This window comes from Somniosus microcephalus, unplaced genomic scaffold (assembly GCF_052327205.1).
Source record: "Somniosus microcephalus isolate GS21.2 unplaced genomic scaffold, FLI_Smic_1.0 scaffold59, whole genome shotgun sequence".
NCBI lineage: Eukaryota > Metazoa > Chordata > Chondrichthyes > Squaliformes > Somniosidae > Somniosus > Somniosus microcephalus.
In genome coordinates this window covers 476,397-499,777 of record NW_028225246.1, presented here as the reverse complement: position 1 = coordinate 499,777, position 23,381 = coordinate 476,397, and the positions used below count along the sequence as shown (strand labels likewise).

The following is a 23,381-nucleotide window of genomic DNA, read 5'->3' as shown; positions in this document are numbered from 1 at the left end:
TACGTTATCTTCACCTCATTCCTTAATTAGTAACTAATGGTTTGTTTACCTTACACAATTCGTAACTGAGAGTTTGACCATTTGACCACATTTCAACATACTTCCGTCTGGGACATGTACAAAACACTCTTTGTATGGTTGGATGCATTCTCAGTTACTTAATTCCCTTATTTTTAGCTAATGAGCCCCTTTCTCCCTTTTAACCCTTTCAGTAAAGCTCCATCTATATTGCCCCACCAAACACACCCAGGGCAGATACAGCACGGGTTAGATACAGAGTTAAGCTCCCTCTACACTGACCCATCAAAAACTCCCAGTGCAGGTACAGCACAGATGAGATACAGAGTAAAGCTCCCTCTACACTGTACCATCAAAAACTCCCAGTGCAGGTACAGCACAGATGAGATACAGAGTAAAGCTCCCTCTACACTGTACCATCAAACACTCCCAGAGCAGGTACAGCACAGGTCAGCTACAGAGTCAAGCTCCCTCAACACTGTCCCATCAAATACTCCCAGGGCAGGTACAGCACAGGTTAGTGTAGTGTATGTACCTTTAAGAGGAACTATGTTTTTTTGAAGCCCCTGTGTACTGTAGTACCGGTAGTGACCACTCGGGTATATAAGCCTGTATAGCGTCTTGTATAGTTAGATCACCTCCAGACTTTGTTCAGTAAACACTTGTTAAATCAACTCCTGCATTCCGTGTCTCCATTAACACACAGATTCAACAGTTAGATTGAGAGAAAAGCTCCCTCTACACTGTCCCGCCAAACACTACCAGGGCAGGTAGAGCATGGGTTAGATACAGAGTAAAGTTCCCTCTGCACTGTTCCATCTACACTCCCAGGGCTTGTCCAGCACTGGTTAGATAAAGAGTAAAGCTCGCTCTACACTGTCCCATCAAACACTGCTAGGGCAGGTACAGCATGGGTTAGATACAGAGTAAAGCTCCCTCGACACATTCCCATCAAACACTACCAGGGCAGGTGCTGCCCGGGTTCGATACAGAGTAAATCTCCATCTACACGGCCCCATCAAACACTCACAGAGCAGGAACAGCACGGGATAGATACGGAGTAAAGCTCCATTTACACTGTCTATTCAAGCACTCCCAGGGCAGGTACAGCATGCGTTAGATACAGAGTACAGCTCCCTCAACACTGTCCCATAAAAAATTCCAAGTCCAGGTACAGCACGGGTTAGACACAGTGTAAAGCTCCCTCTGCACTGATCCATGAAACAATCCCAGGGCAGGTACAGCACGGCATAGATACAGAGTAAAGCTCCCTCCACACTGTCCCATCAAACAGTCCCAAGGCAGGTACAGCACGGTTTAGATGCAGTGTAAAGCTCCATCTAGACTGCCCCATCAAACACTCACAGGAGAGGTACAGCACGGGTTAGATACAGAGTAAATCTCCCTCTACACTGTGCCATCAAACACTCCCAGGGCACGTATGGCATGTGGTAGATACAGAGTAAAACTCCCTCGACACTATCTCATCAAGCATTTCCATTGCAGGTCCAAAACGGTGTTAGATACAAAGTAAACCCCCCTCTACACTGTCCCATTAAACACTCCCAGGGCAGGTACAGCACGGGTTAGATACTGAGTAAAGCTCCATCTACACTGTCCCATCAAACACTCCCAGGGCAGGAACATCACATGTTTGATACAGAGTAAATCACGATCTACACAATCGCGTTAGACTCTCCTAGGGCAGGTACAGCACGGGTTAGATACAGAGTAAAGCTCCCTCTACACTCTCCCATCAAACACTTCCAGGGCAGGTAAAGCACGGGTTAGATGCAAAGTAAACCTCCCTCTACACTGTCCCATCAAACACTCCTAGGGCAGGTACAGCACGGGTTAGATACAGAGTAAAGCTCCCTCTACACTCTCCCATCAAACACTTCCAGGGCAGGTAAAGCACGGGTTAGATGCAAAGTAAACCTCCCTCTACACTCTCCCATTAAACACTCCCAGGGCAGGTACAGCACGGGATAGATACAGAATAAAACACCCGCTACATTGTCAAATCAAACACTCCCAGGGCAGGTACAGCACGGGTTAGATACAGAGTAAAGCTCACTCTACACTGTACCATGAAACACTCCCAGGGCAGGAACAGCACGGGTTTGATACAGAGTAAAGCTACCGCCACACAATCGCGTCAAACTGTCCTCGGGCAGGTGCAGCACGAGTTAGATACAGAGTAACGCTCCCTCTACGCTGTCCCATCAAACACTCCCGGGGCAGGTACAGCAAATGGTAGTTAAAGAGTAAATCTCCATCTACATTGTCCCATCTCATACTCCCAGTGCAGTTACAGCACTGGTTAGGTACATAGCAAAGCTCCCTCTACACTGTCCCATCAAACACTCCCAGGGCAGGTACAGCACGGGTTAGATACAGAGGTAAGCTCCCTCTACACTGACCCATCAAACACTCCCAGGGCAGGTACAGCACGGGTTCGATACAGAGTAAAGCTCCCTCTACACTGACCCCACAAATACTCCCAGGGCAGGTGCATACGCTGGTTAGATACAGAGTAAAGCTACATCTACACTGTCCAATCAAAAACTCCCAAGGCGTGTTTGCAGGCTGACATGGCTGCACGATGTCACAAGGACACTCTGTATTACGACACCGACAATGGGACACACACAAAATGAAACACAGGAATCCGGAAAGGGTGTTTCTGGCCACACAAATGGAGGGACAGAGAAAGACACTGGTGAAACAAAAGAGAGAGAGAGAGACAGACAGAGCGATTAACACGAGGCAGAGACAGAGACTGAGGGAAAACCGAGACTGCGAGAGAAACAGAGAGGGAGGTAGACAGCCAGGGAAACGGAGACTGAGATGAAAAGAGAGACTTGCATGATGGTGCGTTCTGCTGTGCAAAGAAATTCCCTGTAGTGTAAAGATGTTCCCTGTTATATAAAATTGGTCCCTCCTGTGTAAAGATGATCGCTGCTGTGTATAGATTTTCCCTGTTGTTTAGAGATTTTGTCTGCTTTGTAAAGATGTCCGCTATTGAGTAATGTGTTTCCTGTTGTGTAAAGGTTCTCCGTGTTGTGTAACGGGGTTCCGTTTTGTGTGAAGGTATTGCCTGTTGTGTAAAGGCCAAGAGCACCATCTGGTGCTGGCGACACGGCGCTGCAGGAATGCGTTGAGAGAAAGGGTAAGGCCAAGTTTGCAGCATTTGCAGCTTATGTTGGTGCGAATAAAGTGTTTTGAAAGTTGTGTTGCAGGTTCTTGTGTTTTTTGCAAGAAGGAAGTTGCTGTAAGTAAAGCATAAATTGTGATAACAAAACCTGACGCACTGAGCCTGAAATTTATCATAATTTAAGAGAAGAGAACAATAGGAAAAATTTGCCCTCCTAATCACAACTTCCCCAGACTAATGGTATGAAAAACACATCTGACTCTCATCCTGAAGTCAGAGTCCAGATCCCCTCCCCACCCTTTTCGTTTGCAGAATGGATCTTCTCTTAACCATGTCTTAATGTAACTTTCGCTGTCTGGATAGGTTCGATTGACAAAAAGATACTGGTGTTAAATTAATTGGATTGCAGCACAGGAACAAATGGGAGGTGCTGTTGAACCGGCAAGATTGGAAGGGCGAACGGGGAAACGACGGAGAGATGGTGGGTGCGAGAGTGACAGCAACGGGGGGCGCGGTCGATAGATTGCAAGAAATGGAAGAAAGAGTAAACGTGGTGCACATCTGAATAAGTGAGAGGCAGCAGGTGTGGGGACGAGTGAGTGAACGGTCTGAATCCAGTTGGTTGGGTGACGGTGTTTGCAGTGTTCGGTGCGGGGTTCGGGCCAATTATGGAGCAGAGGAAATTCTGCGATTCGGATCAGCCTGTCAATAGCAACTGAAGGAAAAGGTGACCCAAAACCGGCATGCCTGCCTGGTTTACTGCTGGTGGTGAAGCGACGAAATTTATAAATGTCGCAATATCTGGCAGCGGTGGGATTCGAACCCACGCCCCCGAAGAGACTGGAGCCTTAGTCCAGCGCCTTAGACCGCTCGGCCACGCTACCACGTCAGTGCGCTAAGGAATCTGAAACTAGTGACTGGTGATTGAAATGTGGCCTGGTCTTGTAAATAGCAGGGGAAACAAACGGAAATTAAATTCGTGGACGGCAAACTCACTTCTGATGCAACCCACTATATCAGAAGCAGCTACGTGTTCACAAGGCAACGCTAATAAATAAAAGTTTGCTGCAACACACCCATTGTAAATTTCATTCAAAATTTATCCCTGTTGTGTGTTGGAAGCAGGAAGTTGGTGTAAGTAAAGTGTGATAAAATTAAGTGCGTTTGATTGGGGTAGCAATAGAGCATTTTATTGTTGGTGTATATAAGAATGCAACTAGCAGAAGAAGGCTTACGATCAATCGACCTCTGGGTTATGGGACCAGCACGCTTCCGCTGCTACACTCTGCTGTCGGTTAACAAACAATCCCGGCTGGTGCTTAGGTTCCGATGCCCCACAGTGCTGTGTGTTAGCGAGACAAATTTCAGCATCCAGCCTGTGTTGAAAACTATAGCACGGCCCTGAAACCGCCCAGAGACCCGGACCCCGCAGCACCCGTGTTTGCAGGCTGACATGGCTGCACGATGTCACAAGGACACTCTGTATTACGACACCGACAATGGGACACACACAAAATGACACACAGGAATCCGGAAAGGGTGTTTCTGGCCACACAAATGGAGGGACAGAGAAAGACACTGGTGAAACAAAAGAGAGAGAGAGAGACAGACAGAGCGATTAACACGAGGCAGAGACAGAGACTGAGGGAAAACCGAGGCTGCGAGAGAAACAGAGAGGGAGGTAGACAGCCAGGGAAACGGAGACTGAGATGAAGAGAGAGACTTGCATGAAGGTGCGTTCTGCTGTGCAAAGAAATTCCCTGTAGTTCCCTGTTTCTAAAATTGTTCCCTCCTGTGTAAAGATGATCGCTGCTGATTATAGATTTTCCCTGTTGTTTAGAGATTTTGTCTGCTTTGTAAAGATGTCCGCTATTGAGTAATGTGTTTGCTGTTGTGTAAAGGTTCTCCGTGTTGTGTAACGGGGTTCCGTTTTGTGTGAAGGTATTGCCTGTTGTGTAAAGGCCAAGAGCACCATCTGGTGCTGGCGACACGGCGCTGCAGGAATGCGTTGAGAGAAAGGGTAAGGCCAAGGCTGCTCCAAGTTTGCAGCAGTTGCAGCTTATGTTGGTGCGAATAAAGTGTTTTGAAAGTTGTGTTGCAGGTTCTTGTGTTTTTTGCAAGAAGGAAGTTGCTGTAAGTAAAGCATAAATTGTGATAACAAAACCTGACGCACTGAGCCTGAAATTTATCATAATTTAAGAGAAGAGAACAATAGGAAAAATTTGCCCTCCTAATCACAACTTCCCCAGACTAATGGTATGAAAAACACATCTGACTCTCATCCTGAAGTCAGAGTCCAGATCCCCTCCCCACCCTTTTCGTTTGCAGAATGGATCTTCTCTTAACCATGTCTTAATGTAACTTTCGCTGTCTGGATAGGTTCGATTGACAAAAAGATACTGGTGTTAAATTAATTGGATTGCAGCACAGGAACAAATGGGAGGTGCTGTTGAACCGGCAAGATTGGAAGGGCGAACGGGGAAACGACGGAGAGATGGTGGGTGCGAGAGTGACAGCAACGGGGGGCGCGGTCGATAGATTGCAAGAAATGGAAGAAAGAGTAAACGTGGTGCACATCTGAATAAGTGAGAGGCAGCAGGTGTGGGGACGAGTGAGTGAACGGTCTGAATCCAGTTGGTTGGGTGACGGTGTTTGCAGTGTTCGGTGCGGGGTTCGGGCCAATTATGGAGCAGAGGAAATTCTGCGATTCGGATCAGCCTGTCAATAGCAACTGAAGGAAAAGGTGACCCAAAACCGGCATGCCTGCCTGGTTTACTGCTGGTGGTGAAGCGACGAAATTTATAAATGTCGCAATATCTGGCAGCGGTGGGATTCGAACCCACGCCACCGAAGAGACTGGAGCCTTAATCCAGCGCCTTAGACCGCTCGGCCACGCTACCACGTCAGTGCGCTGAGGAATCTGAAACTAGTGACTGGTGATTGAAATGTGGCCTGGTCTTGTAAATAGCAGGGGAAACGAAAGGAAATTAAATTCGTGGACGGCAAACTCACTTCTGATGCAACCCACTATATCAGAAGCAGCTACGTGTTCACAAGGCAACACTAATAAATAAAAGTTTGCTGCAACACACCCATTGTAAATTTCATTCAAAATTTATCCCTCTTGTGTGTTGCAAGCAGGAAGTTGGTGTAAGTAAAGTGTGATAAAATTAAGTGCGTTGGATTGGGGTAGCAATAGAGCATTTTATTGTTGGTGTATATAAGAATGCAACTAGCAGAAGAAGGCTTACGATCAATCGACCTCTGGGTTATGGGACCAGCACGCTTCCGCTGCTACACTCTGCTGTCGGTTAGCAAACAATCCCGGCTGGTGCTTAGGTTCCGATGCCCCACAGTGCTGTGTGTTAGCGAGACAAATTTCAGCATCCAGCCTGTGTTGAAAACTATAGCATGGCCCTGAAACCGCCCAGAGACCCGGACCCCGCAGCACCCGTGTTTGCAGGCTGACATGGCTGCACGATGTCACAAGGACACTCTGTATTACGACACCGACAATGGGACACACACAAAATGACACACAGGAATCCGGAAAGGGTGTTTCTGGCCACACAAATGGAGGGACAGAGAAAGACACTGAAGAAACCAAAGAGAGAGAGAGAGAGACAGACAGAGCGATTAACACGAGGCAGAGACAGAGACTGAGGGAAAACCGAGGCTGCGAGAGAAACAGAGAGGGAGGTAGACAGCCAGGGAAACGGAGACTGAGATGAAGAGAGAGACTTGCATGAAGGTGCGTTCTGCTGTGCAAAGAAATTCCCTGTAGTGTAAAGATGTTCCCGGTTATATAAAATTGTTCCCTCCTGTGTAAAGATGATCGCTGCTGTGTGTAGATTTTCCCTGTTGTTTAGAGATTTTGTCTGCTTTGTAAAGATGTCCGCTATTGAGTAATGTGTTTCCTGTTGTGTAAAGGTTCTCCGTGTTGTGTAACGGGCTTCCGTTTTGTGTGAAGGTATTGCCTGTTGTGTAAAGGCCAAGAGCACCATCTGGTGCTGGCGACACGGCGCTGCAGGAATGCGTTGAGAGAAAGGGTAAGGCCAAGGCTGCTCCAAGTTTGCAGCATTTGCAGCTTATGTTGGTGCGAATAAAGTGTTTTGAAAGTTGTGTTGCAGGTTCTTGTGTTTTTTGCAAGAAGGAAGTTGCTGTAAGTAAAGCATAAATTGTGATAACAAAACCTGACGCACTGAGCCTGAAATTTATCATAATTTAAGAGAAGAGAACAATAGGAAAAATTTGCCCTCCTAATCACAACTTCCCCAGACTAATGGTATGAAAAACACATCTGACTCTCATCCTGAAGTCAGAGTCCAGATCCCCTCCCCACCCTTTTCTTTTGCAGAATGGATCTTCTCTTAACCATGTCTTAATGTAACTTTCGCTGTCTGGATAGGTTCGATTGACAAAAAGATACTGGTGTTAAATTAATTGGATTGCAGCACAGGAACAAATGGGAGGTGCTGTTCAACCGGCAAGATTGGAAGGGCGAACGGGGAAACGACGGAGAGATGACAGCAATGGGGGGCGCGGTCGATAGATTGCAAGAAATGGAAGAAAAATGTAAACGTGGTGTACATCTGAATAAGTGAGAGGCAGCAGGTGTGGGGACGAGTGAGTGAACGGTCTGAATCCAGTTGGTTGGGTGACGGTGTTTGAAGTGTTCGGTGCGGGGTTCAGGCCAATTATGGAGCAGAGGAAATTCTGCGATTCGGATCAGCCTGTCAATAGCAACTGAAGGAAACGGTGACCCAAAACCGGCATGCCTGCCTGGTTTACTGCTGGTGGTGAAGCGACGAAATTTATAAATGTCGCAATATCTGGCAGCGGTGGGATTCGAACCCACGCCCCCGAAGAGACTGGAGCCTTAGTCCAGCGCCTTAGACCGCTCGGCCACGCTACCACGTCAGTGCGCTAAGGAATCTGAAACTAGTGACTGGTGATTGAAATGTGGCCTGGTCTTGTAAATAGCAGGGGAAACAAACGGAAATTAAATTCGTGGACGGCAAACTCACTTCTGATGCAACCCACTATATCAGAAGCAGCTACGTGTTCACAAGGCAACGCTAATAAATAAAAGTTTGCTGCAACACACCCATTGTAAATTTCATTCAAAATTTATCCCTGTTGTGTGTTGGAAGCAGGAAGTTGGTGTAAGTAAAGTGTGATAAAATTAAGTGCGTTTGATTGGGGTAGCAATAGAGCATTTTATTGTTGGTGTATATAAGAATGCAACTAGCAGAAGAAGGCTTACGATCAATCGACCTCTGGGTTATGGGACCAGCACGCTTCCGCTGCTACACTCTGCTGTCGGTTAACAAACAATCCCGGCTGGTGCTTAGGTTCCGATGCCCCACAGTGCTGTGTGTTAGCGAGACAAATTTCAGCATCCAGCCTGTGTTGAAAACTATAGCACGGCCCTGAAACCGCCCAGAGACCCGGACCCCGCAGCACCCGTGTTTGCAGGCTGACATGGCTGCACGATGTCACAAGGACACTCTGTATTACGACACCGACAATGGGACACACACAAAATGACACACAGGAATCCGGAAAGGGTGTTTCTGGCCACACAAATGGAGGGACAGAGAAAGACACTGGTGAAACAAAAGAGAGAGAGAGAGACAGACAGAGCGATTAACACGAGGCAGAGACAGAGACTGAGGGAAAACCGAGGCTGCGAGAGAAACAGAGAGGGAGGTAGACAGCCAGGGAAACGGAGACTGAGATGAAGAGAGAGACTTGCATGAAGGTGCGTTCTGCTGTGCAAAGAAATTCCCTGTAGTTCCCTGTTTCTAAAATTGTTCCCTCCTGTGTAAAGATGATCGCTGCTGATTATAGATTTTCCCTGTTGTTTAGAGATTTTGTCTGCTTTGTAAAGATGTCCGCTATTGAGTAATGTGTTTGCTGTTGTGTAAAGGTTCTCCGTGTTGTGTAACGGGGTTCCGTTTTGTGTGAAGGTATTGCCTGTTGTGTAAAGGCCAAGAGCACCATCTGGTGCTGGCGACACGGCGCTGCAGGAATGCGTTGAGAGAAAGGGTAAGGCCAAGGCTGCTCCAAGTTTGCAGCAGTTGCAGCTTATGTTGGTGCGAATAAAGTGTTTTGAAAGTTGTGTTGCAGGTTCTTGTGTTTTTTGCAAGAAGGAAGTTGCTGTAAGTAAAGCATAAATTGTGATAACAAAACCTGACGCACTGAGCCTGAAATTTATCATAATTTAAGAGAAGAGAACAATAGGAAAAATTTGCCCTCCTAATCACAACTTCCCCAGACTAATGGTATGAAAAACACATCTGACTCTCATCCTGAAGTCAGAGTCCAGATCCCCTCCCCACCCTTTTCGTTTGCAGAATGGATCTTCTCTTAACCATGTCTTAATGTAACTTTCGCTGTCTGGATAGGTTCGATTGACAAAAAGATACTGGTGTTAAATTAATTGGATTGCAGCACAGGAACAAATGGGAGGTGCTGTTGAACCGGCAAGATTGGAAGGGCGAACGGGGAAACGACGGAGAGATGGTGGGTGCGAGAGTGACAGCAACGGGGGGCGCGGTCGATAGATTGCAAGAAATGGAAGAAAGAGTAAACGTGGTGCACATCTGAATAAGTGAGAGGCAGCAGGTGTGGGGACGAGTGAGTGAACGGTCTGAATCCAGTTGGTTGGGTGACGGTGTTTGCAGTGTTCGGTGCGGGGTTCGGGCCAATTATGGAGCAGAGGAAATTCTGCGATTCGGATCAGCCTGTCAATAGCAACTGAAGGAAAAGGTGACCCAAAACCGGCATGCCTGCCTGGTTTACTGCTGGTGGTGAAGCGACGAAATTTATAAATGTCGCAATATCTGGCAGCGGTGGGATTCGAACCCACGCCCCCGAAGAGACTGGAGCCTTAGTCCAGCGCCTTAGACCGCTCGGCCACGCTACCACGTCAGTGCGCTAAGCAATCTGAAACTAGTGACTGGTGATTGAAATGTGGCCTGGTCTTGTAAATAGCAGGGGAAACAAACGGAAATTAAATTCGTGGACGGCAAACTCACTTCTGATGCAACCCACTATATCAGAAGCAGCTACGTGTTCACAAGGCAACGCTAATAAATAAAAGTTTGCTGCAACACACCCATTGTAAATTTCATTCAAAATTTATCCCTGTTGTGTGTTGGAAGCAGGAAGTTGGTGTAAGTAAAGTGTGATAAAATTAAGTGCGTTTGATTGGGGTAGCAATAGAGCATTTTATTGTTGGTGTATATAAGAATGCAACTAGCAGAAGAAGGCTTACGATCAATCGACCTCTGGGTTATGGGACCAGCACGCTTCCGCTGCTACACTCTGCTGTCGGTTAACAAACAATCCCGGCTGGTGCTTAGGTTCCGATGCCCCACAGTGCTGTGTGTTAGCGAGACAAATTTCAGCATCCAGCCTGTGTTGAAAACTATAGCACGGCCCTGAAACCGCCCAGAGACCCGGACCCCGCAGCACCCGTGTTTGCAGGCTGACATGGCTGCACGATGTCACAAGGACACTCTGTATTACGACACCGACAATGGGACACACACAAAATGACACACAGGAATCCGGAAAGGGTGTTTCTGGCCACACAAATGGAGGGACAGAGAAAGACACTGGTGAAACAAAAGAGAGAGAGAGAGACAGACAGAGCGATTAACACGAGGCAGAGACAGAGACTGAGGGAAAACCGAGGCTGCGAGAGAAACAGAGAGGGAGGTAGACAGCCAGGGAAACGGAGACTGAGATGAAGAGAGAGACTTGCATGAAGGTGCGTTCTGCTGTGCAAAGAAATTCCCTGTAGTTCCCTGTTTCTAAAATTGTTCCCTCCTGTGTAAAGATGATCGCTGCTGATTATAGATTTTCCCTGTTGTTTAGAGATTTTGTCTGCTTTGTAAAGATGTCCGCTATTGAGTAATGTGTTTGCTGTTGTGTAAAGGTTCTCCGTGTTGTGTAACGGGGTTCCGTTTTGTGTGAAGGTATTGCCTGTTGTGTAAAGGCCAAGAGCACCATCTGGTGCTGGCGACACGGCGCTGCAGGAATGCGTTGAGAGAAAGGGTAAGGCCAAGGCTGCTCCAAGTTTGCAGCAGTTGCAGCTTATGTTGGTGCGAATAAAGTGTTTTGAAAGTTGTGTTGCAGGTTCTTGTGTTTTTTGCAAGAAGGAAGTTGCTGTAAGTAAAGCATAAATTGTGATAACAAAACCTGACGCACTGAGCCTGAAATTTATCATAATTTAAGAGAAGAGAACAATAGGAAAAATTTGCCCTCCTAATCACAACTTCCCCAGACTAATGGTATGAAAAACACATCTGACTCTCATCCTGAAGTCAGAGTCCAGATCCCCTCCCCACCCTTTTCGTTTGCAGAATGGATCTTCTCTTAACCATGTCTTAATGTAACTTTCGCTGTCTGGATAGGTTCGATTGACAAAAAGATACTGGTGTTAAATTAATTGGATTGCAGCACAGGAACAAATGGGAGGTGCTGTTCAACCGGCAAGATTGGAAGGGCGAACGGGGAAACGACGGAGAGATGACAGCAATGGGGGGCGCGGTCGATAGATTGCAAGAAATGGAAGAAAAATGTAAACGTGGTGTACATCTGAATAAGTGAGAGGCAGCAGGTGTGGGGACGAGTGAGTGAACGGTCTGAATCCAGTTGGTTGGGTGACGGTGTTTGCAGTGTTCGGTGCGGGGTTCAGGCCAATTATGGAGCAGAGGAAATTCTGCGATTCGGATCAGCCTGTCAATAGCAACTGAAGGAAAAGGTGACCCAAAACCGGCATGCCTGCCTGGTTTACTGCTGGTGGTGAAGCGACGAAATTTATAAATGTCGCAATATCTGGCAGCGGTGGGATTCGAACCCACGCCACCGAAGAGACTGGAGCCTTAATCCAGCGCCTTAGACCGCTCGGCCACGCTACCACGTCAGTGCGCTGAGGAATCTGAAACTAGTGACTGGTGATTGAAATGTGGCCTGGTCTTGTAAATAGCAGGGGAAACGAAAGGAAATTAAATTCGTGGACGGCAAACTCACTTCTGATGCAACCCACTATATCAGAAGCAGCTACGTGTTCACAAGGCAACACTAATAAATAAAAGTTTGCTGCAACACACCCATTGTAAATTTCATTCAAAATTTATCCCTCTTGTGTGTTGCAAGCAGGAAGTTGGTGTAAGTAAAGTGTGATAAAATTAAGTGCGTTGGATTGGGGTAGCAATAGAGCATTTTATTGTTGGTGTATATAAGAATGCAACTAGCAGAAGAAGGCTTACGATCAATCGACCTCTGGGTTATGGGACCAGCACGCTTCCGCTGCTACACTCTGCTGTCGGTTAGCAAACAATCCCGGCTGGTGCTTAGGTTCCGATGCCCCACAGTGCTGTGTGTTAGCGAGACAAATTTCAGCATCCAGCCTGTGTTGAAAACTATAGCATGGCCCTGAAACCGCCCAGAGACCCGGACCCCGCAGCACCCGTGTTTGCAGGCTGACATGGCTGCACGATGTCACAAGGACACTCTGTATTACGACACCGACAATGGGACACACACAAAATGACACACAGGAATCCGGAAAGGGTGTTTCTGGCCACACAAATGGAGGGACAGAGAAAGACACTGAAGAAACCAAAGAGAGAGAGAGAGAGACAGACAGAGCGATTAACACGAGGCAGAGACAGAGACTGAGGGAAAACCGAGGCTGCGAGAGAAACAGAGAGGGAGGTAGACAGCCAGGGAAACGGAGACTGAGATGAAGAGAGAGACTTGCATGAAGGTGCGTTCTGCTGTGCAAAGAAATTCCCTGTAGTTCCCTGTTTCTAAAATTGTTCCCTCCTGTGTAAAGATGATCGCTGCTGATTATAGATTTTCCCTGTTGTTTAGAGATTTTGTCTGCTTTGTAAAGATGTCCGCTATTGAGTAATGTGTTTGCTGTTGTGTAAAGGTTCTCCGTGTTGTGTAACGGGGTTCCGTTTTGTGTGAAGGTATTGCCTGTTGTGTAAAGGCCAAGAGCACCATCTGGTGCTGGCGACACGGCGCTGCAGGAATGCGTTGAGAGAAAGGGTAAGGCCAAGGCTGCTCCAAGTTTGCAGCAGTTGCAGCTTATGTTGGTGCGAATAAAGTGTTTTGAAAGTTGTGTTGCAGGTTCTTGTGTTTTTTGCAAGAAGGAAGTTGCTGTAAGTAAAGCATAAATTGTGATAACAAAACCTGACGCACTGAGCCTGAAATTTATCATAATTTAAGAGAAGAGAACAATAGGAAAAATTTGCCCTCCTAATCACAACTTCCCCAGACTAATGGTATGAAAAACACATCTGACTCTCATCCTGAAGTCAGAGTCCAGATCCCCTCCCCACCCTTTTCGTTTGCAGAATGGATCTTCTCTTAACCATGTCTTAATGTAACTTTCGCTGTCTGGATAGGTTCGATTGACAAAAAGATACTGGTGTTAAATTAATTGGATTGCAGCACAGGAACAAATGGGAGGTGCTGTTCAACCGGCAAGATTGGAAGGGCGAACGGGGAAACGACGGAGAGATGACAGCAATGGGGGGCGCGGTCGATAGATTGCAAGAAATGGAAGAAAAATGTAAACGTGGTGTACATCTGAATAAGTGAGAGGCAGCAGGTGTGGGGACGAGTGAGTGAACGGTCTGAATCCAGTTGGTTGGGTGACGGTGTTTGAAGTGTTCGGTGCGGGGTTCAGGCCAATTATGGAGCAGAGGAAATTCTGCGATTCGGATCAGCCTGTCAATAGCAACTGAAGGAAACGGTGACCCAAAACCGGCATGCCTGCCTGGTTTACTGCTGGTGGTGAAGCGACGAAATTTATAAATGTCGCAATATCTGGCAGCGGTGGGATTCGAACCCACGCCCCCGAAGAGACTGGAGCCTTAATCCAGCGCCTTAGACCGCTCGGCCACGCTACCACGTCAGTGCATTAAGGAATCTGAAACTAGTGACTGGTGATTGAAATGTGGCCTGGTCTTGTAAATAGCAGGGGAAACGAAAGGAAATTAAATTCGTGGACGGCAAACTCACTTCTGATGCAACCCACTATATCAGAAGCAGCTACGTGTTCACAAGGCAACGCTAATAAATAAAAGTTTGCTGCAACACACCCATTGTAAATTTCATTCAAAATTTATCCCTGTTGTGTGTTGCAAGCAGGAAGTTGGTGTAAGTAAAGTGTGATAAAATTAAGTGCGTTTGATTGGGGTAGCAATAGAGCATTTTATTGTTGGTGTATATAAGAATGCAACTAGCAGAAGAAGGCTTACGATCAATCGACCTCTGGGTTATGGGACCAGCACGCTTCCGCTGCTACACTCTGCTGTCGGTTAACAAACAATCCCGGCTGGTGCTTAGGTTCCGATGCCCCACAGTGCTGTGTGTTAGCGAGACAAATTTCAGCATCCAGCCTGTGTTGAAAACTATAGCATGGCCCTGAAACCGCCCAGAGACCCGGACCCCGCAGCACCCGTGTTTGCAGGCTGACATGGCTGCACGATGTCACAAGGACACTCTGTATTACGACACCGACAATGGGACACACACAAAATGACACACAGGAATCCGGAAAGGGTGTTTCTGGCCACACAAATGGAGGGACAGAGAAAGACACTGAAGAAACCAAAGAGAGAGAGAGACAGACAGAGCGATTAACACGAGGCAGAGACAGAGACTGAGGGAAAACCGAGACTGCGAGAGAAACAGAGAGGGAGGTAGACAGCCAGGGAAACGGAGACTGAGATGAAGAGAGAGACTTGCATGAAGGTGCGTTCTGCTGTGCAAAGAAATTCCCTGTAGTGTAAAGATGTTCCCGGTTATATAAAATTGTTCCCTCCTGTGTAAAGATGATCGCTGCTGTGTGTAGATTTTCCCTGTTGTTTAGAGATTTTGTCTGCTTTGTAAAGATGTCCGCTATTGAGTAATGTGTTTCCTGTTGTGTAAAGGTTCTCCGTGTTGTGTAACGGGCTTCCGTTTTGTGTGAAGGTATTGCCTGTTGTGTAAAGGCCAAGAGCACCATCTGGTGCTGGCGACACGGCGCTGCAGGAATGCGTTGAGAGAAAGGGTAAGGCCAAGGCTGCTCCAAGTTTGCAGCATTTGCAGCTTATGTTGGTGCGAATAAAGTGTTTTGAAAGTTGTGTTGCAGGTTCTTGTGTTTTTTGCAAGAAGGAAGTTGCTGTAAGTAAAGCATAAATTGTGATAACAAAACCTGACGCACTGAGCCTGAAATTTATCATAATTTAAGAGAAGAGAACAATAGGAAAAATTTGCCCTCCTAATCACAACTTCCCCAGACTAATGGTATGAAAAACACATCTGACTCTCATCCTGAAGTCAGAGTCCAGATCCCCTCCCCACCCTTTTCTTTTGCAGAATGGATCTTCTCTTAACCATGTCTTAATGTAACTTTCGCTGTCTGGATAGGTTCGATTGACAAAAAGATACTGGTGTTAAATTAATTGGATTGCAGCACAGGAACAAATGGGAGGTGCTGTTCAACCGGCAAGATTGGAAGGGCGAACGGGGAAACGACGGAGAGATGACAGCAATGGGGGGCGCGGTCGATAGATTGCAAGAAAGAGTAAACGTGGTGCACATCTGAATAAGTGAGAGGCAGCAGGTGTGGGGACGAGTGAGTGAACGGGCTGAATTCAGTTGGTTGGGTGATGGTGTTTGTAGTGTTCAGGCCAATTATGGAGCAGAGGAAATTCTGCGATTCGGATCAGCCTGTCAATAGCAACTGAAGGAAACGGTGACCCAAAACCGGCATGCCTGCCTGGTTTACTGCTGGTGGTGAAGCGACGAAATTTATAAATGTCGCAATATCTGGCAGCGGTGGGATTGTCGAACCCACGCCCCCGAAGAGACTGGAGCCTTAATCCAGCGCCTTAGACCGCTCGGCCACGCTACCACGTCAGTGCATTAAGGAATCTGAAACTAGTGACTGGTGATTGAAATGTGGCCTGGTCTTGTAAATAGCAGGGGAAACGAAAGGAAATTAAATTCGTGGACGGCAAACTCACTTCTGATGCAACCCACTATATCAGAAGCAGCTACGTGTTCACAAGGCAACGCTAATAAATAAAAGTTTGCTGCAACACACCCATTGTAAATTTCATTCAAAATTTATCCCTGTTGTGTGTTGCAAGCAGGAAGTTGGTGTAAGTAAAGTGTGATAAAATTAAGTGCGTTTGATTGGGGTAGCAATAGAGCATTTTATTGTTGGTGTATATAAGAATGCAACTAGCAGAAGAAGGCTTACGATCAATCGACCTCTGGGTTATGGGACCAGCACGCTTCCGCTGCTACACTCTGCTGTCGGTTAACAAACAATCCCGGCTGGTGCTTAGGTTCCGATGCCCCACAGTGCTGTGTGTTAGCGAGACAAATTTCAGCATCCAGCCTGTGTTGAAAACTATAGCATGGCCCTGAAACCGCCCAGAGACCCGGACCCCGCAGCACCCGTGTTTGCAGGCTGACATGGCTGCACGATGTCACAAGGACACTCTGTATTACGACACCGACAATGGGACACACACAAAATGACACACAGGAATCCGGAAAGGGTGTTTCTGGCCACACAAATGGAGGGACAGAGAAAGACACTGAAGAAACCAAAGAGAGAGAGAGACAGACAGAGCGATTAACACGAGGCAGAGACAGAGACTGAGGGAAAACCGAGACTGCGAGAGAAACAGAGAGGGAGGTAGACAGCCAGGGAAACGGAGACTGAGATGAAGAGAGAGACTTGCATGAAGGTGCGTTCTGCTGTGCAAAGAAATTCCCTGTAGTGTAAAGATGTTCCCGGTTATATAAAATTGTTCCCTCCTGTGTAAAGATGATCGCTGCTGTGTGTAGATTTTCCCTGTTGTTTAGAGATTTTGTCTGCTTTGTAAAGATGTCCGCTATTGAGTAATGTGTTTCCTGTTGTGTAAAGGTTCTCCGTGTTGTGTAACGGGCTTCCGTTTTGTGTGAAGGTATTGCCTGTTGTGTAAAGGCCAAGAGCACCATCTGGTGCTGGCGACACGGCGCTGCAGGAATGCGTTGAGAGAAAGGGTAAGGCCAAGGCTGCTCCAAGTTTGCAGCATTTGCAGCTTATGTTGGTGCGAATAAAGTGTTTTGAAAGTTGTGTTGCAGGTTCTTGTGTTTTTTGCAAGAAGGAAGTTGCTGTAAGTAAAGCATAAATTGTGATAACAAAACCTGACGCACTGAGCCTGAAATTTATCATAATTTAAGAGAAGAGAACAATAGGAAAAATTTGCCCTCCTAATCACAACTTCCCCAGACTAATGGTATGAAAAACACATCTGACTCTCATCCTGAAGTCAGAGTCCAGATCCCCTCCCCACCCTTTTCTTTTGCAGAATGGATCTTCTCTTAACCATGTCTTAATGTAACTTTCGCTGTCTGGATAGGTTCGATTGACAAAAAGATACTGGTGTTAAATTAATTGGATTGCAGCACAGGAACAAATGGGAGGTGCTGTTCAACCGGCAAGATTGGAAGGGCGAACGGGGAAACGACGGAGAGATGACAGCAATGGGGGGCGCGGTCGATAGATTGCAAGAAAGAGTAAACGTGGTGCACATCTGAATAAGTGAGAGGCAGCAGGTGTGGGGACGAGTGAGTGAACGGGCTGAATTCAGTTGGTTGGGTGATGGTGTTTGTAGTGTTCAGGCCAATTATGGAGCAGAGGAAATTCTGCGATTCGGATCAGCCTGTCAATAGCAACTGAAGGAAACGGTGACCCAAAACCGGCATGCCTGCCTGGTTTACTGCTGGTGGTGAAGCGACGAAATTTATAAATGTCGCAATATCTGGCAGCGGTGGGATTGTCGAACCCACGCCCCCGAAGAGACTGGAGCCTTAATCCAGCGCCTTAGACCGCTCGGCCACGCTACCACGTCAGTGCATTAAGGAATCTGAAACTAGTGACTGGTGATTGAAATGTGGCCTGGTCTTGTAAATAGCAGGGGAAACGAAAGGAAATTAAATTCGTGGACGGCAAACTCACTTCTGATGCAACCCACTATATCAGAAGCAGCTACGTGTTCACAAGGCAACGCTAATAAATAAAAGTTTGCTGCAACACACCCATTGTAAATTTCATTCAAAATTTATCCCTGTTGTGTGTTGCAAGCAGGAAGTTGGTGTAAGTAAAGTGTGATAAAATTAAGTGCGTTTGATTGGGGTAGCAATAGAGCATTTTATTGTTGGTGTATATAAGAATGCAACTAGCAGAAGAAGGCTTACGATCAATCGACCTCTGGGTTATGGGACCAGCACGCTTCCGCTGCTACACTCTGCTGTCGGTTAACAAACAATCCCGGCTGGTGCTTAGGTTCCGATGCCCCACAGTGCTGTGTGTTAGCGAGACAAATTTCAGCATCCAGCCTGTGTTGAAAACTATAGCATGGCCCTGAAACCGCCCAGAGACCCGGACCCCGCAGCACCCGTGTTTGCAGGCTGACATGGCTGCACGATGTCACAAGGACACTCTGTATTACGACACCGACAATGGGACACACACAAAATGACACACAGGAATCCGGAAAGGGTGTTTCTGGCCACACAAATGGAGGGACAGAGAAAGACACTGAAGAAACCAAAGAGAGAGAGAGACAGACAGAGCGATTAACACGAGGCAGAGACAGAGACTGAGGGAAAACCGAGACTGCGAGAGAAACAGAGAGGGAGGTAGACAGCCAGGGAAACGGAGACTGAGATGAAGAGAGAGACTTGCATGAAGGTGCGTTCTGCTGTGCAAAGAAATTCCCTGTAGTGTAAAGATGTTCCCGGTTATATAAAATTGTTCCCTCCTGTGTAAAGATGATCGCTGCTGTGTGTAGATTTTCCCTGTTGTTTAGAGATTTTGTCTGCTTTGTAAAGATGTCCGCTATTGAGTAATGTGTTTCCTGTTGTGTAAAGGTTCTCCGTGTTGTGTAACGGGCTTCCGTTTTGTGTGAAGGTATTGCCTGTTGTGTAAAGGCCAAGAGCACCATCTGGTGCTGGCGACACGGCGCTGCAGGAATGCGTTGAGAGAAAGGGTAAGGCCAAGGCTGCTCCAAGTTTGCAGCATTTGCAGCTTATGTTGGTGCGAATAAAGTGTTTTGAAAGTTGTGTTGCAGGTTCTTGTGTTTTTTGCAAGAAGGAAGTTGCTGTAAGTAAAGCATAAATTGTGATAACAAAACCTGACGCACTGAGCCTGAAATTTATCATAATTTAAGAGAAGAGAACAATAGGAAAAATTTGCCCTCCTAATCACAACTTCCCCAGACTAATGGTATGAAAAACACATCTGACTCTCATCCTGAAGTCAGAGTCCAGATCCCCTCCCCACCCTTTTCTTTTGCAGAATGGATCTTCTCTTAACCATGTCTTAATGTAACTTTCGCTGTCTGGATAGGTTCGATTGACAAAAAGATACTGGTGTTAAATTAATTGGATTGCAGCACAGGAACAAATGGGAGGTGCTGTTCAACCGGCAAGATTGGAAGGGCGAACGGGGAAACGACGGAGAGATGACAGCAATGGGGGGCGCGGTCGATAGATTGCAAGAAATGGAAGAAAAATGTAAACGTGGTGTACATCTGAATAAGTGAGAGGCAGCAGGTGTGGGGACGAGTGAGTGAACGGTCTGAATCCAGTTGGTTGGGTGACGGTGTTTGAAGTGTTCGGTGCGGGGTTCAGGCCAATTATGGAGCAGAGGAAATTCTGCGATTCGGATCAGCCTGTCAATAGCAACTGAAGGAAACGGTGACCCAAAACCGGCATGCCTGCCTGGTTTACTGCTGGTGGTGAAGCGACGAAATTTATAAATGTCGCAATATCTGGCAGCGGTGGGATTCGAACCCACGCCCCCGAAGAGACTGGAGCCTTAATCCAGCGCCTTAGACCGCTCGGCCACGCTACCACGTCAGTGCATTAAGGAATCTGAAACTAGTGACTGGTGATTGAAATGTGGCCTGGTCTTGTAAATAGCAGGGGAAACGAAAGGAAATTAAATTCGTGGACGGCAAACTCACTTCTGATGCAACCCACTATATCAGAAGCAGCTACGTGTTCACAAGGCAACGCTAATAAATAAAAGTTTGCTGCAACACACCCATTGTAAATTTCATTCAAAATTTATCCCTGTTGTGTGTTGCAAGCAGGAAGTTGGTGTAAGTAAAGTGTGATAAAATTAAGTGCGTTTGATTGGGGTAGCAATAGAGCATTTTATTGTTGGTGTATATAAGAATGCAACTAGCAGAAGAAGGCTTACGATCAATCGACCTCTGGGTTATGGGACCAGCACGCTTCCGCTGCTACACTCTGCTGTCGGTTAACAAACAATCCCGGCTGGTGCTTAGGTTCCGATGCCCCACAGTGCTGTGTGTTAGCGAGACAAATTTCAGCATCCAGCCTGTGTTGAAAACTATAGCATGGCCCTGAAACCGCCCAGAGACCCGGACCCCGCAGCGCCCGTGTTTGCAGGCTGACATGGCTGCACGATGTCACAAGGACACTCTGTATTACGACACCGACAATGGGACACACACAAAATGACACACAGGAATCCGGAAAGGGTGTTTCTGGCCACACAAATGGAGGGACAGAGAAAGACACTGAGGAAACCAAAGAGAGAGAGAGACAGACAGAGCGATTAACACGAGGCAGAGACAGAGACTGAGGGAAAACCGAGACTGCGAGAGAAACAGAGAGGGAGGTAGACAGCCAGGGAAACGGAGACTGAGATGAAGAGAGAGACTTGCATGAAGGTGCGTTCTGCTGTGCAAAGAAATTCCCTGTAGTGTAAAGATGTTCCCGGTTATATAAAATTGTTCCCTCCTGTGTAAAGATGATCGCTGCTGTGTGTAGATTTTCCCTGTTGTTTAGAGATTTTGTCTGCTTTGTAAAGATGTCCGCTATTGAGTAATGTGTTTCCTGTTGTGTAAAGGTTCTCCGTGTTGTGTAACGGGCTTCCGTTTTGTGTGAAGGTATTGCCTGTTGTGTAAAGGCCAAGAGCACCATCTGGTGCTGGCGACACGGCGCTGCAGGAATGCGTTGAGAGAAAGGGTAAGGCCAAGGCTGCTCCAAGTTTGCAGCATTTGCAGCTTATGTTGGTGCGAATAAAGTGTTTTGAAAGTTGTGTTGCAGGTTCTTGTGTTTTTTGCAAGAAGGAAGTTGCTGTAAGTAAAGCATAAATTGTGATAACAAAACCTGACGCACTGAGCCTGAAATTTATCATAATTTAAGAGAAGAGAACAATAGGAAAAATTTGCCCTCCTAATCACAACTTCCCCAGACTAATGGTATGAAAAACACATCTGACTCTCATCCTGAAGTCAGAGTCCAGATCCCCTCCCCACCCTTTTCTTTTGCAGAATGGATCTTCTCTTAACCATGTCTTAATGTAACTTTCGCTGTCTGGATAGGTTCGATTGACAAAAAGATACTGGTGTTAAATTAATTGGATTGCAGCACAGGAACAAATGGGAGGTGCTGTTCAACCGGCAAGATTGGAAGGGCGAACGGGGAAACGACGGAGAGATGACAGCAATGGGGGGCGCGGTCGATAGATTGCAAGAAAGAGTAAACGTGGTGCACATCTGAATAAGTGAGAGGCAGCAGGTGTGGGGACGAGTGAGTGAACGGGCTGAATTCAGTTGGTTGGGTGATGGTGTTTGTAGTGTTCAGGCCAATTATGGAGCAGAGGAAATTCTGCGATTCGGATCAGCCTGTCAATAGCAACTGAAGGAAACGGTGACCCAAAACCGGCATGCCTGCCTGGTTTACTGCTGGTGGTGAAGCGACGAAATTTATAAATGTCGCAATATCTGGCAGCGGTGGGATTCGAACCCACGCCCCCGAAGAGACTGGAGCCTTAATCCAGCGCCTTAGACCGCTCGGCCACGCTACCACGTCAGTGCATTAAGGAATCTGAAACTAGTGACTGGTGATTGAAATGTGGCCTGGTCTTGTAAATAGCAGGGGAAACGAAAGGAAATTAAATTCGTGGACGGCAAACTCACTTCTGATGCAACCCACTATATCAGAAGCAGCTACGTGTTCACAAGGCAACGCTAATAAATAAAAGTTTGCTGCAACACACCCATTGTAAATTTCATTCAAAATTTATCCCTGTTGTGTGTTGCAAGCAGGAAGTTGGTGTAAGTAAAGTGTGATAAAATTAAGTGCGTTTGATTGGGGTAGCAATAGAGCATTTTATTGTTGGTGTATATAAGAATGCAACTAGCAGAAGAAGGCTTACGATCAATCGACCTCTGGGTTATGGGACCAGCACGCTTCCGCTGCTACACTCTGCTGTCGGTTAACAAACAATCCCGGCTGGTGCTTAGGTTCCGATGCCCCACAGTGCTGTGTGTTAGCGAGACAAATTTCAGCATCCAGCCTGTGTTGAAAACTATAGCATGGCCCTGAAACCGCCCAGAGACCCGGACCCCGCAGCACCCGTGTTTGCAGGCTGACATGGCTGCACGATGTCACAAGGACACTCTGTATTACGACACCGACAATGGGACACACACAAAATGACACACAGGAATCCGGAAAGGGTGTTTCTGGCCACACAAATGGAGGGACAGAGAAAGACACTGAAGAAACCAAAGAGAGAGAGAGACAGACAGAGCGATTAACACGAGGCAGAGACAGAGACTGAGGGAAAACCGAGACTGCGAGAGAAACAGAGAGGGAGGTAGACAGCCAGGGAAACGGAGACTGAGATGAAGAGAGAGACTTGCATGAAGGTGCGTTCTGCTGTGCAAAGAAATTCCCTGTAGTGTAAAGATGTTCCCGGTTATATAAAATTGTTCCCTCCTGTGTAAAGATGATCGCTGCTGTGTGTAGATTTTCCCTGTTGTTTAGAGATTTTGTCTGCTTTGTAAAGATGTCCGCTATTGAGTAATGTGTTTCCTGTTGTGTAAAGGTTCTCCGTGTTGTGTAACGGGCTTCCGTTTTGTGTGAAGGTATTGCCTGTTGTGTAAAGGCCAAGAGCACCATCTGGTGCTGGCGACACGGCGCTGCAGGAATGCGTTGAGAGAAAGGGTAAGGCCAAGGCTGCTCCAAGTTTGCAGCATTTGCAGCTTATGTTGGTGCGAATAAAGTGTTTTGAAAGTTGTGTTGCAGGTTCTTGTGTTTTTTGCAAGAAGGAAGTTGCTGTAAGTAAAGCATAAATTGTGATAACAAA

At 46.9% G+C, this 23,381-nt stretch overlaps 6 non-coding genes across 6 annotated transcripts; all 6 read right to left on the bottom strand.

Annotated features, from left to right (window-relative positions):
• Nucleotides 1-3,977: 3,977 nt before the first annotated feature.
• trnal-aag (transfer RNA leucine (anticodon AAG)) lies at nt 3,978-4,059 on the bottom strand. Its single transcript has one exon. It is a non-coding gene; the product is annotated as a tRNA-Leu (tRNA).
• Nucleotides 4,060-8,008: 3,949 nt separating this feature from the next.
• On the bottom strand, nt 8,009-8,090 carry trnal-aag (transfer RNA leucine (anticodon AAG)). The gene has a single exon. It is a non-coding gene; the product is annotated as a tRNA-Leu (tRNA).
• A 1,934-nt stretch (nt 8,091-10,024) lies between these two features.
• trnal-aag (transfer RNA leucine (anticodon AAG)) lies at nt 10,025-10,106 on the bottom strand. The gene has a single exon. It is a non-coding gene; the product is annotated as a tRNA-Leu (tRNA).
• Nucleotides 10,107-14,030: 3,924 nt separating this feature from the next.
• On the bottom strand, nt 14,031-14,112 carry trnal-aag (transfer RNA leucine (anticodon AAG)). Its single transcript has one exon. It is a non-coding gene; the product is annotated as a tRNA-Leu (tRNA).
• Nucleotides 14,113-20,023: 5,911 nt separating this feature from the next.
• On the bottom strand, nt 20,024-20,105 carry trnal-aag (transfer RNA leucine (anticodon AAG)). Its single transcript has one exon. It is a non-coding gene; the product is annotated as a tRNA-Leu (tRNA).
• A 1,907-nt stretch (nt 20,106-22,012) lies between these two features.
• trnal-aag (transfer RNA leucine (anticodon AAG)) lies at nt 22,013-22,094 on the bottom strand. Its single transcript has one exon. It is a non-coding gene; the product is annotated as a tRNA-Leu (tRNA).
• Between the last annotated feature and the right edge of the window lie 1,287 nt (nt 22,095-23,381).